Genomic DNA, 17,885 nt, shown 5'->3' with positions numbered 1-17,885 from the left:
TTAAATTTGCTTTGTTTTTAATACTTCCTGGTTTTTGACTTTGACAAAACTTTATTAATACAATCATGTGCAAATTACATGTGTTTATTATTATGAGTTTCCACTGCTGTTTGATTTTTTTAACCTCAGATTCTCCGCATCTACTGATGTTGATGTGAAAACTCTGCACATAAAACTCAACATACCCACAAGAGAAGTTGCTGAAACTGTAAAATGCAGCGTTTTTCATGCAGCAACAATATACAGCCTCAATATCTCACTAAAATTCATTGTGGGTACACAGTCTTAAGACTTTCCATTATTTTTGCAGCTTTGGATTTGTTCTATTGATGTCTTGTTGCAGGTCGGTTCTCAATCACAATATTACTAGACAGATAGCAACCAATCTTTTAAATTTACAGACAGTATATTGTCCAAATGTAAAAGCCTTGATCCTCTGAGCATGTAAATAAACATAGGGATGCAAGATATAATTATTGTGGTCTATGCAAAACAAAACCACATTCATGTCTACACTAGAGAGAGGAGTATAGTGATTGCGGTTGCAAAGGACACAACTGCCACCAGGTCTGTGCGGGTGAGGGGACACCAGTGCAAAATTCAACTGAATGTGTGTCCTCGGGCACACATTGAACCGAAGTATATTGTGGTGCAACCGGATCTGTGCATTGCAATAAATGCTGCCAGCCAATCAGAGGCAAGCAGCTAATGTTGGCATGCACATGACTAGGGGGTGCTTGGTAGTGATGTCATGTGTGTGCTCCTATGCTTGGATACTGAAGTCAAATGCTGGCTTAAGAAGAGCTTGCCATGCGGCGAGGGAGTGGAGGGAAGGTGAGTATAATATTTTTCTTTCTATGCATTAAAGAACAGATGCAGAATGGGGGACACATACTAGGAACATGGATATACAGTATATATGAGGATGAGGGACATGCATAACAGGATGGGGGATATATATACCAGGTTGGGGAATGTATATTCCAGGATGGGTGATAAATATACCAGGATGAGGGATATATTTATGAGGTTGGGGTCCAGTATAAAGGACATATATACCAGGATGACGGATATATTATATATATATTCCATGATAGGGCCAAGGATAAGGAACATATATACCAAGATGAAAGGACATATATACCAGGATTTTCCCAGGATGGGGAACATATACACCAGGATGAGGAACATTTATAACAGGATGGGGAACATGTATGCAAAGATGAGAAACATACTGTATATACCAGAATGGAGGTCATATATACTAGGATGGAGTCAGGATGGGGAACATACAGTTAGGGCCAGAAATATTTGGACAGTGACACAATTTTCGCGAGTTGGTCTCTGCATGCCACCACATTGGATTTGAAATGAAACCTCTACAACAGAATTCAAGTGCAGATTGTAACGTTTAATTTGAAGGGTTGAACAAAAATATCTGATAGAAAATGTAGGAATTGTACACATTTCTTTACAAACACTCCACATTTTAGGAGGTCAAAAGTAATTGGACAAATAAACATAACCCAAACAAAATATTTTTATTTTCAATATTTTGTTGCAAATCCACTGTTGTCATCCGTGGACGCCCAGGCCTTTTTGAGTTCCCAAGCTCACCAGTCAATTCCTTTTTTCTCAGAATGTACCCAACTGTTGATTTTGCTACTCCAAGCATGTCTGCTATCTCTCTGATGGATTTTTTCTTTTTTTTCAGCCTCAGGATGTTCTGCTTCACCTCAATTGAGAGTTCCTTTGACCGCATGTTGTCTGCTCACAGCAACAGCTTCCAAATGCAAAACCACACACCTGGAATCCACCCCTGACCTTTTAACTACTTCATTGATTACAGGTTAACGAGGGAGACGCCTTCAGAGTTAATTGCAGCCCTTTGTTGTGAATTCTGTGGCTGAATTCACTCCTGTGGTCACAAGTGGTACTGCAGCTTCTGAGCTTCCTCCCTCAGGTGTTCTGGTGAGCTCGTTAACTGCTTCATTACTTAACTCCGCCTGATGCTGCTATCCTTGCTCCTTGTCAATGTTTCAGTGTTGGATCTGAGCTTCTCCTGATTGTTCCTGTGACCTGCTGCTCTGTATAGCTAAGTGCTTTTTGTTTTTTTGTTGCTTTTTTTCTGTCCAGCTTGTCTTTTGTTTTGCTGGAAGCTCTGAGACGCAAAGGGTGTACCGCCGTGCCGTTAGTTCGGCATGGTGGGTTATTTTTGCCCCCTTTGCGTGGTTTTGCTTTAGGGTTTTTTGTAGACTGCAAAGTTCGCTTTACTGTCCTCGCTCTGTCCTAGAATATCGGGCCTCACTTTGCTGAATCTATTTCATCCCTACGTTTTGTCTTTTCATCTTACTCACAGTCATTATATGTGGGGGGCTGCCTTTTCCTTTGGGGAATTTCTCTGGGGCAAGTCAGGCCTATTTTTCTATCTTCAGGCTAGCTAGTTTCTTAGGCTGTGCCGAGTTGCCTAGGTAGTTGTTAGGCGCAATCCACAGCCGCTTTTACTTGTGTTTAGGATAGGATCAGGTGTGCAGTCTACAGAGTTTCCACGTCTCAGAGCTCGTTCTTGTATTTTTGGGTATTTGTCAGATCACTGTGTGCGCTCTGATCGCTAAGCACACTGTGTTTCTGGATTGCCTTCATAACACCTGTCATTAGCAAACATAACAGCCCTTAGAGTCCATTGTCCAATTACTTTTGGTCCCTTGAAAAAGAGGACGCTATGCATTACAGAGCTATGATTCCTAAACCCTTTCTCCGATTTGGATGTGGAAACTATCATATTGCAGCTGGGAGTGTGCACTTTCAGCCCATATTATATATATAATTGTATTTCTGAACATGTTTTTGTAAACAGCTAAAATAACAAAACTTGTGTCACTGTCCAAATATTTCTGGCCCTAACTGTATCTACTTCAGATGGAGAATATATATACATACCAAGATGAGGGACATATATACCAGGTTGGAGGACATATATACTAGAATGGGTCAAGGAGGGGGGACATTTATACTAAGAAGGAGCTGAAGATATGGGACATTACTGTGTAACTGGATAGGAGGTGCTACTCATATATCATTATAGAATTTAGAGTGCTACAAGTGTCAATAGATCTGACCAACATGCGAGGGGGGTACAGGTCCAAATTTTGCACCGGGGTTCATCAGACTCTAGTCACCCCAATGACTAGAGATTTTAGGCCACTACAAATACAACTCTAAGTAATATCACAAGTTCAACTTTGCTACATCTATATATTGTATCTCGTTGAAGGCACTGAAGGTTTCAAAGAAAGGACCTGTCACAAAGACAATTAAGAACAGCGGGAGGAAAAAAAAGCATTATAACTGTGCAGTGATTGATCTGACCTTTTGTCTTGCCTACATGTTTCACTGAAATGTCTCTTTGATTTCAGAACTATGTTCTGAATGAGATTTGTTAAGATGAGAATCACAACCTGTCAGATGTAACATCTTGCTTTCCTGCTCCAAAAATTGCTATACTTTGTACAGACAATAAAAAAAAATTGTGGACAAAGCGACAAACCCTGTGGTGAACAATGGGTGCTTTAGCAGAGCTAGGAACCTCAACATATAGTGAAAGTTAGGCTGATATGACTATTTCAGATAAATTTAACACCTTAATTAAGTGTTTTCAAGTATGAAATGTTGACTTAAGCTTATTTGTTAGTATACCATTGCGTCAGTGATACTGTTGTCATATGGCATATTTTTGACAAAGCATTTCATAAGGTCCAGTTAAACATAACCATCAAATAAATTTCACTGTCTGTTGCACTTGTTGTGCATTCTTCCAATGGCAACTTTGAAAGAAACAGGAGTTGGTCAATATAAAGGTTCAAAATCTGTGCTGCAGAATTGTAAGTCACGATAAAGAGAGGGTCCTTGAAGCTACAGATAATATTGAAAAGCAGAGGCGGACAAATCAGTGGGGAAACCTGTGCAGCCGCACAGTGGCCGAAGACGTAAGGGGGCCCATTTCCACATCCAAAGCATTTGAAATTGTGCATTATGATGAGCTGTTATACTGGAAAGGGTCCATATACCATTCTTGCACTGGGACCAAATCAATCTGTAGCCACTAGTGTTGAAAAGCATTCCTGGATTTTTTCTGCCCTCCAGTTGCAGTGTTTGGCTTGGTGGACTGAATTTTATTTGCAGGCATACAAAATATGATTGTCATAATTTTACTTTACCCTAAGAGGGTATAAAATTTAATGGTTTCCAAAGGCGAGGGATATTTTGTGCAACCTGCAATGGTCATCCCTTCACATCAATGGTCAAACCTGCGATGGTTACCCGCCACACTAAGGGATGATATCATGATAGCTACACCTTCAGTCCGGGTGTCATCAGTCGTCATCCCCTTTTAAAAATAACAAAATTTTTGTACAAATTATTTTTTACCTCACAAATATAAAAGAATATCTTATTGCAGAATGAATACCATAAAAACAAACACCAAAAACCAGTGGCAAAACTGCATTTTTTCACAATTTCACCACAATTTTTCCCATTTTCCAGTACATTGCATGGTAAAATAAATGGTGTTATTCAGAACTACCTATTGTCCACAAAAAAGAAGTCCTGGGATAAAGGGGAAGAAAAAAAATCAACAAGTAAAACATAGTTTGGAAGGCATTAACATATGCAATATTATTGCAAGTATTGTAATTTTGTTGACAACTCTAGTTGGCCAATGATTAAGCAGAGAAATTGGGTGATTTAAACTTTTTTTGTGGGCCTAAAAATCAATATACCTTGAGCACTGACCACTTGAGGGAATGTACCTGTAACTTACAATATTTTTTACACTATAAGACGACCAGCCCATAAGATGCAGGTTTTAGAGTAGGAAGTTAGAAAAAAAATTGAATCAAAAAATGTGGTCAATTCTGTATTAATATCCCCTATCCTGGCATATATGGCCCCCCATCCTGCGATACATGGTCCTCTCATCCCTACCCTGGTATGCGTGGCCCCTTCATCCATATCCTGGTCTGCATGGTACTCTCATCCTTATCCAGGAAAGCATGTCACCCTTATCCCTATCCTGGTATGCATGGTCTTCTAATCGCTATCCTGGTATGCATGACCCCCTCATCCCTATTCTGGTATACATGGCCCTCTCATCCCTACCCTGGTATGCGTGGCACCCTCATCCCCATCCTGGTATGCATGACCCCCTCATTCCTATTCTGGTATGTGTGGCCTCTGTATCCCAATCCTTGTAGGCATGTCCCCTTATTCATAGCCTGGTAGGCATGGCCCCCTTTTTCTCACTCACTGTGCCACTATATATTTATGACTCTCCGTTATCAAACGCGCACTGTAGAAATACTCTTATTGACATGTACATGTACAGTGGTCCATGTGTATGTTTTGTATATACTTTGTTTATTGGTTACTTATGATTTTGTTACCCCGATTATATGAACTGTTTTGATATATGTACTTTTCAGTTACTGACGAAGGTCCTTTGTGTGACCGAAACGTTTGCTTGGGATACAATAAATTATCCATTTCTTCTCACCACAAAGTTGAGTGCTGGGTTTTGTATTTACTTGCTAAAATAGTAAAGGCATCCTTCAACGCATTTTACGTTGAGCTGGATTTTCTGTACACTAGCATCATACTATACATGTGGAGGAATTCATTGTGGATTGTCATACTTTGAGTGGGAGGAGGCATTTTTGATGGCATCATATTCTGTAAGGCCAGGGTAGGGTAGGGGAGAACACTAAGGTGCTTTAATAGAGGCAAAATTACTGTATTAGTGCCACAATATATGTATTCCTTCTCAGTGTCTTAAAAAATTGGGAGTTATGCTCTTTTGCGACTGTTTCTGTGAGGCATGTCCCCGCTTACTCCACTCGATACATATAAATTATAAATTCACACTGAAGGCATCAAAACTATGAATTAACACATGTGGAATTATATACTTAACAAAAAAGTGTGAAACAACTGAAAATATGTCTTATATGCTAGGTTTTTCAAAGTAGCCACCTTTTGCTTTGATGACTGCTTTGTACACTCTTGGCATTCTCTTTATGAGCTTCAAGAGGTAGTCATCGGGAATGGTCTTCCAACAATCTTGAAGGAGTTCCCAGAGATGCTTACCACTTGTTGACCCTTTAAATCTTCGAGCACGGCGGCTTTACAGGTGCATGCATCAGTGAGTCAGTGGCCTGGGTGACCTGCACAGAGCGGTTAAGAACGCCTGACGTTGAACATCAGGATGTTCTTTTGGGCAGAGTGAGAGCGCTTCGCTCTCCCCATTTCTCGCCCCTGGCTGCAGCGCACCACCGAACGTATCAGGATCAGGTCTCAGGCATCCAGAGGAGCTCCTAGTACCCGCGCGCTCCTGAGTCAATCGCTACAGATGCTGAGTTGGGGCCTGGGCTGATGTATATACAGGGGCTGGGGGCTGGCTGGGCTGATGTATATTCAGGGGCTGGGTGCTGGCTGTGGCTGGGCTGATGTTTATACAGGGGCTGGGGGCTTGATGGTCTGATGTATATACAGGTGCTGGGGGCTTGGGCTGATGTATACACAGGGGCTGAAGCTGGCTGTGGCTGGGCTGATTTATATACAGGTGCTGGGGGCTTGGGGTGATGCATAGACAGGGGCTGGGACTGGCTGGTCTGATGTATATGCAGGCGCTGGGGCTTGGGCTGATGTATATACAGGGGCTGGGTGCTAGATGTGGCTCGGATGATGTATACACAGGGGCTGGGGCTGGCTGTGGCTCGGCTGATGTATATACAGTGGCTGGCTGGTCTGATGTATATACAGGTGCTGGGGGCTTGGGCTGATGTATACACAGGGGCTGGGGGCTGGCTGTGGCTGGGCAGATGTATACACAGGGGCTGGGGGCTGGCTGTGGCTGGGCTTATGTACGCACAGGGGCTGGGAGTTGGCTGTGGCTAGGCTGATGTATATACAGGGGCTGGGGGCTGGCTAGGCTGATGTATAAACAGGGACTGGCTATGGCTGGGTTGATGTATATACAGGTGCTGGGGGCTGGCTGTGGCTGGGCTGATGTATGTATATACAGGGGCTGGCTGGGCTGATGTATATACAGGGGCTGTGGCTGGCTGTGGCAGGGCTGATTTATATACAGGTGCTGGGGGCTTGGGGTGATGCATAGACAGGGGCTGGGACTGGCTGGTCTGATGTATATGCAGGCGCTGGGGCTTGGGCTGATGTATATACAGGGGCTGGGTGCTAGATGTGGCTCGGATGATGTATACACAGGGGCTGGGGCTGGCTGTGGCTCGGCTGATGTATATACAGTGGCTGGCTGGTCTGATGTATATACAGGTGCTGGGGGCTTGGGCTCATGTATACACAGGGGCTGGGGGCTGGCTGTGGCTGGGCAGATGTATACACAGGGACTGGGGGCTGGCTGTGGCTGGGCTTATGTACGCACAGGGGCTGGGAGTTGGCTGTGGCTAGGCTGATGTATATACAGGGGCTGGGGGCTGGCTAGGCTGATGTATAAACAGGGACTGGCTATGGCTGGGTTGATGTATATACAGGTGCTGGGGGCTGGCTGTGGCTGGGCTGATGTATGTATATACAGGGGCTGGCTGGGCTGATGTATATACAGGGGCTGGGGGCTGGCTGTGGCTGGGCTTATGTACGCACAGGGGCTGGGAGTTGGCTGTGGCTAGGCTGATGTATATACAGGGGCTGGGGGCTGGCTAGGCTGATGTATAAACAGGGACTGGCTATGGCTGGGTTGATGTATATACAGGTGCTGGGGGCTGGCTGTGGCTGGGCTGATGTATGTATATACAGGGGCTGGCTGGGCTGATGTATATACAGGGGCTGGGGGCTGGCTGTGGCTGGACTGAGTTATATACAGTGGCTGGCTGTGGCAGGGCTGATGTATAGCAGGTGGTGCTGGCCTAGTGGGCTGGTGCTGGTGATGATGTATATGCAGGTATGGGGCTTATTATACTGTATGAAGTATTATATTAGGCACATTATACTGCATGGAGCAATATATGGGAATCATTATTCTGTAGGGGGCAATATATGGGGCATGTTGTTCTGTGTGGATCACTATGTGGTGCCCTGTTATGACCTGGTGGTTAAGAGCACACGGAATGACCTGATAGTTACTGATAATAAAGGACGAGCTCTGGGACGTGGGAACTCTGCTGACCGCAATCCCTAATCCTATCAACCACACTAGAAATAGCCGTGGATTGCGCCTAACGCTCCCTATGCAACTCGGCACAGCCTAAGGAACTAGCTAGCCCTGAAGATAGAAAAATAAAGCCTACCTTGCCTCAGAGAAATTCCCCAAAGGAAAAGGCAGCCCCCCACATATAATGACTGTGAGTAAAGATGAAAATACAAACACAGAGATGAAATAGATTTAGCAAAGTGAGGCCCGACTTACTGAACAGACCGAGGATAGGAAAGGTTACTTTGCGGTCAGCACAAAAACCTACAAAAAGACCACGCAGAGGGCGCAAAAAGACCCTCCGCACCGACTCACAGTGCAGAGGCGCTTCCTCTGCGTCCCAGAGCTTCCAGCAAGCAAGACAACAATAAAAATAGCAAGCTGGACAGAAAAATAGCAAACCAAAGAAATACAAGCTGGAACTTAGCTTCTGCTGGGAAGACAGGTCACAAGAACGATCCAGGAGAGAACTAGACCAATACTGGAACATTGACAGGTGGCATGGAGCAAAGATCTAAGTGGAGTTAAATAGAGCAGCCAGCTAACGAATAAACCTCGTCACCTGAGGAAGGAAACTCAGAAACACCCACCAGAGGAAGTCCATGGACAGAACCAGCCGAAGTACCATTCATGACCACAGGAGGGAGCCCGACAACAGAATTCACAACAGTGCCCATAATACTGTATGGGGCAATATATGTGGCTTATTCTGTATGGAGCAATATATGGAGCTCATTATTCTGTATGGAGTATTATATGGGGCTCATTATATTGTATGGAGCACTATATGGTACCCAAAATACTGTGTGGAGCAATATATGGGGCTCATTATACTGTATGGAACAATATATGGGGCATGTTATTCTGTATGCAGCGCTATGCAGTGCCCACAACACAGTATGGAGGACTATGTGGTGCCCATAATACTGTATGGAGCAATAAATGGGGATCATTATTCTGTATGGAGCACTATGTGGTACCCAGAATACTGTATGGAGGACTATAGTGTCTGATTTATGACCTATTGTAGAATATACCATCGCTATCACTCATGTAATGTATGGGGGGACTGTATATAAGTTGGGAGCCCTATGGGGGGCTGTATATATGTTTGTGGGGCGTGATGTTTTGAAGTTCACCTCAGGCAGCAGTGTGGTTAGGTTCACCCCTGCCTATAAGCAAAATGAAAAAAATTATTATTATTATTCTTCCTGTGCTTTATACTTACCTCGCAGCGTTCCCCTGGTGACTACCGGTGTCTTATGATCCCCTGCCTGGGCCGCAGTGAGCGCGGGCTCTAGGACCCGGAAGCACTATGTGACCGGTGACGTTGCCCAGTCACATGGTGCTGTTAAAAGTCCTATGCCAGGTCCTAGGGTGCTGGGATGAGGAACGATCACCGTGGGAACCCGGCGAGCGAGGTGAGTAAAAAGCACGACCATGGCTTGTCCCCCCCCAGTTTGGATCCTGGGTACGCCCATCTAATATATAAAGCTGAATGTGTGTGTGTGTGTGTGTGTATGTGTATATGTCCGGGATTGGCATCTGCACCATCGCAGCTACAGCCACAAACTTTTGCACAGTCACACGTATGGACCCCGAGAGCGTCATAGGCTATGTTGTGAGGCGAAATTTTAACCCCGCGCGTTCCAATTCACCAAACAATTTTGCCCCTATCTACATAATGGGGAAAAAAGTGAAAGGAAAAGTGTTGGAGGCGTCGCAGCTACAGCCACAAAATTTTGCACAGTCACACGTCTGGACCCTGAGAGCGTCATAGGCTATGTTGTGAGGTGAAATTTTAACCCCGTGCTTTCCAATTCACCAAACAATTTTGCCCCTATCTACATAATGGGGAAAAAGTGAAAGGAAAAGTGTTGGAGGCGTCGCAGCTACAGCCACAAAATTTTGCACAGTCACACGTCTGGACCCCGAGAGCGTCATAGGCTATGTTGTGAGGTGAAATTTTAACCCCGCGCTTTCCAATTCACCAAACAATTTTGCCCCTATCTACATAATTGGAAAAAATGAAAGGAAAAGTGTAGGAGGCAAATTGACAGCTGCCAGATGTGAACAAGGGGGACTTAAAGAATGAGAGCGATGGCGCCAAAGAGTATATACCGTACAGTTGCTAAGGTGGGGCCCCGACATGGGATACTCACCACACACGGGGATATGAACACACACACAAAATGCGCCACACACTACCACGTGCTTGAACACATATTACCCTCAGCACACATTTCACCACACATACACCAACCTCGCCACATAAAAGTCGAAACACAAAAGTCGCCGCTCAAAACTCGCCACGCGCAGAACTCGCCACATGCAAAAACTAGGCTCTTGCAAAACTCGCCACAAGTGCAAAACTGACCTCATGGAAAACTCGACACACGCAAAACTTGCACACGCGGAAAAATTGCCACATGCACAAAAGTTGCAACACATGCAAAAGTTGCCTCACACAAAACTTGCACATACTCAAAAGACACCACACATAAAACTCGCCACGCGCAAAACTCGCCATGTGCAAAACTTGCTGCATACAACTTGCTACACTAACCTGTCACATGCAACTCGACACACAAAAAGTTGCTACACGCATGTTGCCACACAAAACTCATCTCACAAAAGTCGCTACATGCATGTCGCCACACGCAACTCAACACACACAACTTGACAAACGAAACTCGCCCTAAAACACACACAAGTCTGGTATTATCCTTCAAAAATAAAAATCTGATTAATAAGCAAACTGCAACAAATGTACCATATAGGAAATACGGCAGCTGTCAGTCACATGACCTGTCTATTATGTGTATGTGTGAGCTAATATATACTGTCAGGGGGAGGGCTTCCTGTTGGCTGGGGATTTATCAGCCTGCCAATTTAGCTTACAAATACTGAGGTAAAAATACTGAGCAAATAACGTATGAACAAGGTCTAATACAGGATGAGACACACAGGTATATACTATATACAGGGGAAATGACACACAGATATATACTATATACAGGAGAGATGACACACAGGTATATACTATATATAGAAGGAGATGACATTCAGGTATATACTATATATAGGGGAGATGACACACAGCAGGTATATACTATATACAGGGGAGATGACATACAGGTATATACTATATACAGCAGATGACATACAGATGTATACTATATATAAGGGAGATGACAAACATGTATATACTGAGGTGATGAGGTGAAAATGAGAGGTGTGAGGTGAAAATGAAAAGGTGTGAGTGCAAAATGAGAGGAGTGAGGAAAAATAGTGGAGTGATCAGAAAATGACAGATGTGAGGTTGAAATGACAAGTGTTAGGGGGGAATGAGAGGAGTGAGGGAGAAAATGAGAGGTGTGAGGGAGAAAATGAGAGATGTGAGGGGGAAAATGAAAGATGTGATTGGGAAAATGAGAGGCGTGATGGGAAAATAAGAGAAGTGAGGTGCTATAACTAACCACAGATATTTACTATGCCCAGGCAACGCCGGGCTCTTCAGCTAGTGTATAAATATATATATACAGTTAGGTCCATATATATTTGGACAGAAACATCATTTTTCTAATTTTGGTTATAGTCCTTACCACAATAAATTTTAAGCAAAACAATTCAGATGCAGTTGAAGTTCAAACTTTCAGCTTTCATTTGAGGGCATCCACATTAAAATTGGATGAAGGGTTTAGAAGTTTTAGCTCCTTAACATGTGCCACCCTGTTTTTAAAAGGGCCAAAAGTAATTGGACAGATTCAATAATTTTAAATAAAATGTTAATTTTTAGTACTTGGTTGAAAACCCTTTGTTGGCAATAACTGCCTGAAGTCTTGAACTCATGGACATCAGCAGACGCAGTGTTTCCCCCTTTTTGATGCTCTGCCAGGCCTTCACTGCGGTGGTTTTCAGTTGCTATTTGTTTGTGGGCCTTTCTGTCTGAAGTTTAGTCTTTAACAAGTGAAATGCATGCTCAATTGGGTTGAGATCAGGTGACTGACTTGGCCATTCAAGAATATTCCACTTCTTTGCTTTAATAAACTCTTGGGTTGCTTTGGCTTTATGTTTTGGGTCATTGGTCGTCGTTTCATACTACAAATGGACAATCAGTTTTGCTGCACTTGGCTGGATCTGAGCACACAATATGTCTCTGAATACCTCAGAATTCATTCGGCTGCTTCTGTCCTGTGTCACATCATCAATAAACACTAGTGACCCAGTGCCACTGGCAGCCATGGATGCCCATGCCATCACACTGCCTCCGCCGTGTTTTACAGATGATGGGGCATGCTTTGGATCATGAGCTGTACCACGCCTTCGCCATACTTTCCTCTTTCCATCATTCTGGTAGAGGTTGATCTTGGTTTCATCTGTCCAAAGAATGTTCTTCCAGAACTGTGCTGGCTTTTTTAGATGTTTTTTAGCAAAGTCCAGTCTAGCCTTTTAATTCTTGATGCTTATGAGTGGCTTGCACCGTGCAGTGAACCCTCTGTATTTACTTTCATGCAGTTTTCTCTTTATGGTAGATTTGGATATTGATACGCCGACCTCCTGGAGAGTGTTGTTCACTTGGTTGGCTGTTGTGAAGGGGTTTCTCTTCACCATGGAGATTATTCTGCGATCATCCACCACTGTTATCTTCCGTGGGTGCCCAGGTCTTTTTGCATTGATGAGTTCACCAGTGCTTTCTTTCTTTCTCAGGATGTACCAAACTGTAGATTTTGCCACTCGTAATATTGTAGCAATTTCTCGGATGGGTTTTTTCTGTTTTCGCAGCTTAAGGATGGCTTGTTTCAACTGCATGGAGAGCTCCTCTGACTGCATGTTTACTTCACAGCAAAACCTTCCAAATGCAAGCACCACACCTCAAATCAACTCCAGGCCTTTTATCTGCTTAATTGAGAATGACATAACGAAGGGATTGCCCACACCTTTCCATGAAATAGCCATGGATTCAATTGTCCAATTTCTTTTGGTCCCTTTAAAAACAGGGTGGCACTTGTTAAGGAGCTGAAACTTCTAAACTCTTCATCCAATTTTAATTTGGATACCCTCAAATGAAAGCTGAAAGTCTGAATTTCAACTGCACCTGAATTGTTTTGTTTAAAATTCATTGTGGTAATGTCTAGAACCAAAATTAGAAAAATGTTTTCTCTGTCCAAATATATATGGACCTAACCGTATATATATATATATATATATATATATATATATATATATACACTGTATATTTGTTTTGGAAAGTGGGAAGGGGCGGAGGAGAGAAAGTCAAATTCGGACTTCTATTATGAAGCAATAAGATACCATGATTTCTATGTATGTCCCTGTACTCAGACATTTGTTTTGTTCTAGAATTCATAGAATGCCCATGATAGTTTTCAGTATATATATATACATGAAATCTACAGAGAAACCATCCACTCAGAAGCCACAGCAGAGCGGCCTCTTCACCCGGCCTCCATCCTATAAATGGTCCAAAATGTCGGCACTAAGATATAAAGAAGCTTCCAGCAGACCTGAAATACAGCGGATGCTCCACCACTTCTACAACCTTGAGTACATGCCAAACCCAGAGGGAGTGAACCAAGCAGCAAAGGACCTCAACAATATATTCTACGCAATGGCCAGACTGTCCGACCTTAAAAAAGTCGACTACAAGAGACCAAAAGAAACACAGGTCAATGGCTGGTTTGACAGAGAATGTAAAGCTGTACGGAAGACCCTGAGAACAGCCTCCAACAAGAAACACAGAGACCCCAACCACCTGGGTCTGAGGGAAGCCTATGACTCCATACAAAAGCAGTACAAAACCATCCTCAGGAGGAAGAAGCAGAGTTACATCTCTACCAAGCTCAATCAACTCCAAGACGCCCTCCAAGACAACTCCTTCTGGGATCTATGGAACCACATGGGCACCAAAGACAAGAAAAACAACAACCATATCCAAAATGGCAACCTCTGGCTCCAATACTTCAGAGACCTCTATAAAGACATTCCAAAGGAAGGACTAAGCCAAGAACAGGAAAACATAATGGCGAAACTAAAAGCAATGGAGGAAAAAATCAAAAACTTCCAAAACCCGGTGGATACACCTATAACACTACAGGAAGTAACCGAGAGACTCTCCTCCATAAGATGTAGAAAAGCCGGTGGCCTGGATGGAATCTTACCAGAAATGCTGAAGTACAGCCCACCAGAAATACAGGCTGCAATGGTTAAACTCTTCAATATTGTACTGAGTGCCGGCTACTTCCCACGTACCTGGAACCAAGGCCTCATCACACCCATCCACAAGAGTGGGGACAGGTATGACCCAGCCAACTACAGAGGCATATGCGTCAGCAGCAACCTGGGAAAACTGTTCAACAGTATCCTGAACAAGAGGATCCTCACCTTCCTCACCGAGCACAACGTCCTCAGCAAGAGCCAAGCAGGGTTCATGCCGAACCACCGCACCACTGACCACATCTATACTCTGCACAGCCTCATTCAGAGACACGTCTACAATACAAAGAATGGGAAGATATACGCCTGCTTTGTGGACTTTAAAAAGGCCTTTGATTCAGTGTGGCACCCGGGCTTATTCCTGAAACTGCTGGAGAGTGGAATAGGAGGAAAGACCTACGATGTCATCAAAAGCTCCTACACCGAGAACAGCTGCAGCGTGAGTGTGAGCGGCAAAAGAACGGCTTTTTTCCAGCAGAGCCGCGGAGTAAGACAAGGCTGCAGCCTAAGCCCAACGCTCTTCAACATCTACATCAACGAGCTGGCTACCGCCCTGGAATCCTCCTCAGCACCAGGTCTCACCCTCCACGACGCCCAGGTGAAATTCCTGCTGTATGCAGATGACCTGCTGCTGCTGTCACCAACCGAGAAAGGCCTCCAGGACAACCTGAAAATCCTAGAGAAATTCAGCTCCACCTGGGCCCTACCGGTCAACCTAAAGAAAACCAACACCATGGTGTTCCAGAGGAGAAAGAGAAGATCAGACCAACACCCATCATTTATCCTCAACAACTGCGACCTCACAGGAACGGACAAATATACCTACCTGGGCCTAGAGATGAACCGGTCAGGGAGCTTCAAACAAGCCATAGAGACCCTGAAAGACAAGGCCTGCAAAACCTTCTATGCCATCCGAAGGACACTCTACCATCTGAAGCCACCAGTGAGGGTCTGGCTAAAAATCTTCGACTCCATCATCGCCCCAATCCTCCTGTATGGCAGCGAAGTCTGGGGTCCTCACACCTACCCAGACTGGTCAAAGTGGGATTCCAGTCCAACAGAAATATTCCACCTGGAATTCTGCAAGCACCTTCTCCAGGTCCATCGGACCACCTCCAACAGTGCTTGTCGGGCCGAGCTGGGCAGATTCCCTCTACACCTAACAGTTCTAAAGAGGGCGCTGTCATTCCGGGCTCACCTGCATAGGAGCAATCCAAGCTCCCATCACCATAAAGCCCTGATACATGAAGGTGAAACAGAAAAACCAGAACCCCCGGAACAGCCCAGCCAAACCCAACCGGAGCAGAACACCAATCACAACAACCTGACAAAAGCCGGAATTAGGAAGATGGCAGATGAAGGCCAGGAGAGGTATGTCAGTGACTGGAAGAATGATATCATCAGCTCACAGAAACTGACCATGTACAGGAGCCTACAGAGAGACTACAGACTGGCCCCATATCTGGAGAAACTCCCGGACCCCAGAGACCGCCAGATCCTGAGCCGATATAGACTCAGTGCCCACAGTCTGGCCATCGAATGTGGCCGACACAGGCAGAGCTACAAGCCCAGGGAGGAAAGACTGTGCCAACACTGTGATCAGGAGGCCATACAGGACGAAACCCACTTCCTGCTACACTGCTCCAAATACTCAGCAGTGAGGGACACTCACTTCAGGAGACTCTCACATCTCTTCCCAGACTTCATCACCATGAAGGAGGAAGAGAAAACATATATCTTGCTGGGAGAAGAAGAGAGAGCAGTGGAGATAGCAGCGCGGTATGTGAGCGAATGTCATAGACTGCGAGAAAGAGAACTATGATGCCATGGACTATAGCCCCCAACCTGGACCTGCCCCATCCACCTCCCCTATGCCATGGACTATAGCCCCCACCCTGGATCTGCCCCATCCATCTCCCCTATGCCATGGACTATAGCCCCCACCCTGAACCTGCCCCATCCATCTCCCCTATGCCATGGACTATAGCCCCCAACCTGGACCTGCCCCATCCACCTCCCCTATGCCATGGACTATAGCCCCCAAACTGGACCTGCCCCATCCACCTCCCCTATGCCATGGACTATAGCCCCCACCCTGGATCTGCCCCATCCACCTCCCCTATGCCATGGATTATAGCCCCCACCCTAGATCTGCCCCATCCACCTCCCCTACAGCTCCTACCCAACATCCCCACAGTCCCTATCCCTATTGCCTCTATACACTTGCTTTGGCAAAACTGATGTGTATTTGGTCCTGCCAATAAAGCTTCTTTGAATCTTGAATCTTGAATCTATATATATATATACACATACACATCTGGGGGTGGCTAGGGGTTATGTCATGTTAGGATCAGACAAAGAAGAGTTGAGTCCAATCCAAATGAGACAGCAAGATGCAATTGGAAGATTGCTATTGTTCATTTGGGCTTTTGCATTATAGAAAGGGAGGATTTTAGGGGTTTCCCAGATGGAGGCTGGATCAGAGGTGTACTGCTAATAGTGGCAGACCACATAGCCACTATTCTGCCAGTGAATCAGAGGGTCTGCCAGTGTTAGAGACGGCATGACTACCCTCATGACATTTCCATCATTTTACCTATGCATCTGACATCTTAGCACAGTGGGTGCAATGACATCACTACATCACTGCTGCGCCGAGCAGTGCAAAGCTTCAGACCACACACTGTAGAGACTGGAATAATAGGAAGATGAGCTTTTTTGGTTCTAATTCAATCGATACATTGTGGGAGCCATTATACAATTTAGAGGGCTGCCTGGGTGGCCATCCTATTATTTAGTGTGTCATGTGGGAGCCACCATACTATTTGGAGGACAGTGAAGGGGATCATCATACCATTTGGAAAACCATGTGGGAGGCCATCATACTATTTTAAGGGCTATGCGGGGGCCATTTTATTATTTGAAGCACAGTCTCGGGGACATTATGTTGTTTGGAGGGATGTGTGGGAGTAGTTATCTTGTTTGGAGGGGCCAACTATACTGTATGGAGGGCCATTGGGGGGCCATTATTTTATTTGGAGGGCTGTGTGAGGGACAATTATACTGTTTGTAATTATGTTTGGGGCCAATTATACTGTTTGGAGGGCTGTATTGGTGCCATTATATGGTTTGAAGGGCTATGTGGGGTCCACTGTACTGTTTGGAAGTCTGTATGGGGGCCATTGTACTGTTTGGAGGGATGTAGGGGGGAATTATACTGTTTGGAGGGCTATATGGGGGGTCATTACACTTTTGAGGGTAAGTAAAGGCCATTATCCTGTATGCAGGCCATTATACAGTGAGAATGATTGTGAGGGGTCCATTATACTATATGAAGGCTTGTACGGAGGCCACTCTGCAGAGTGTTGTGTGGAGGAAATTATATTGTGTGGATGGTTGTGCGGTAGCCATTATAATGTGTGAAGTGTTG

The sequence above is a fragment of the Ranitomeya imitator genome, chromosome 3 (genome assembly GCF_032444005.1).
Source record: "Ranitomeya imitator isolate aRanImi1 chromosome 3, aRanImi1.pri, whole genome shotgun sequence".
Lineage (NCBI taxonomy): Eukaryota > Metazoa > Chordata > Amphibia > Anura > Dendrobatidae > Ranitomeya > Ranitomeya imitator.
The sequence above is the reverse complement of the archived record's forward strand: the minus strand, read 5'-3'. Positions refer to the sequence as shown.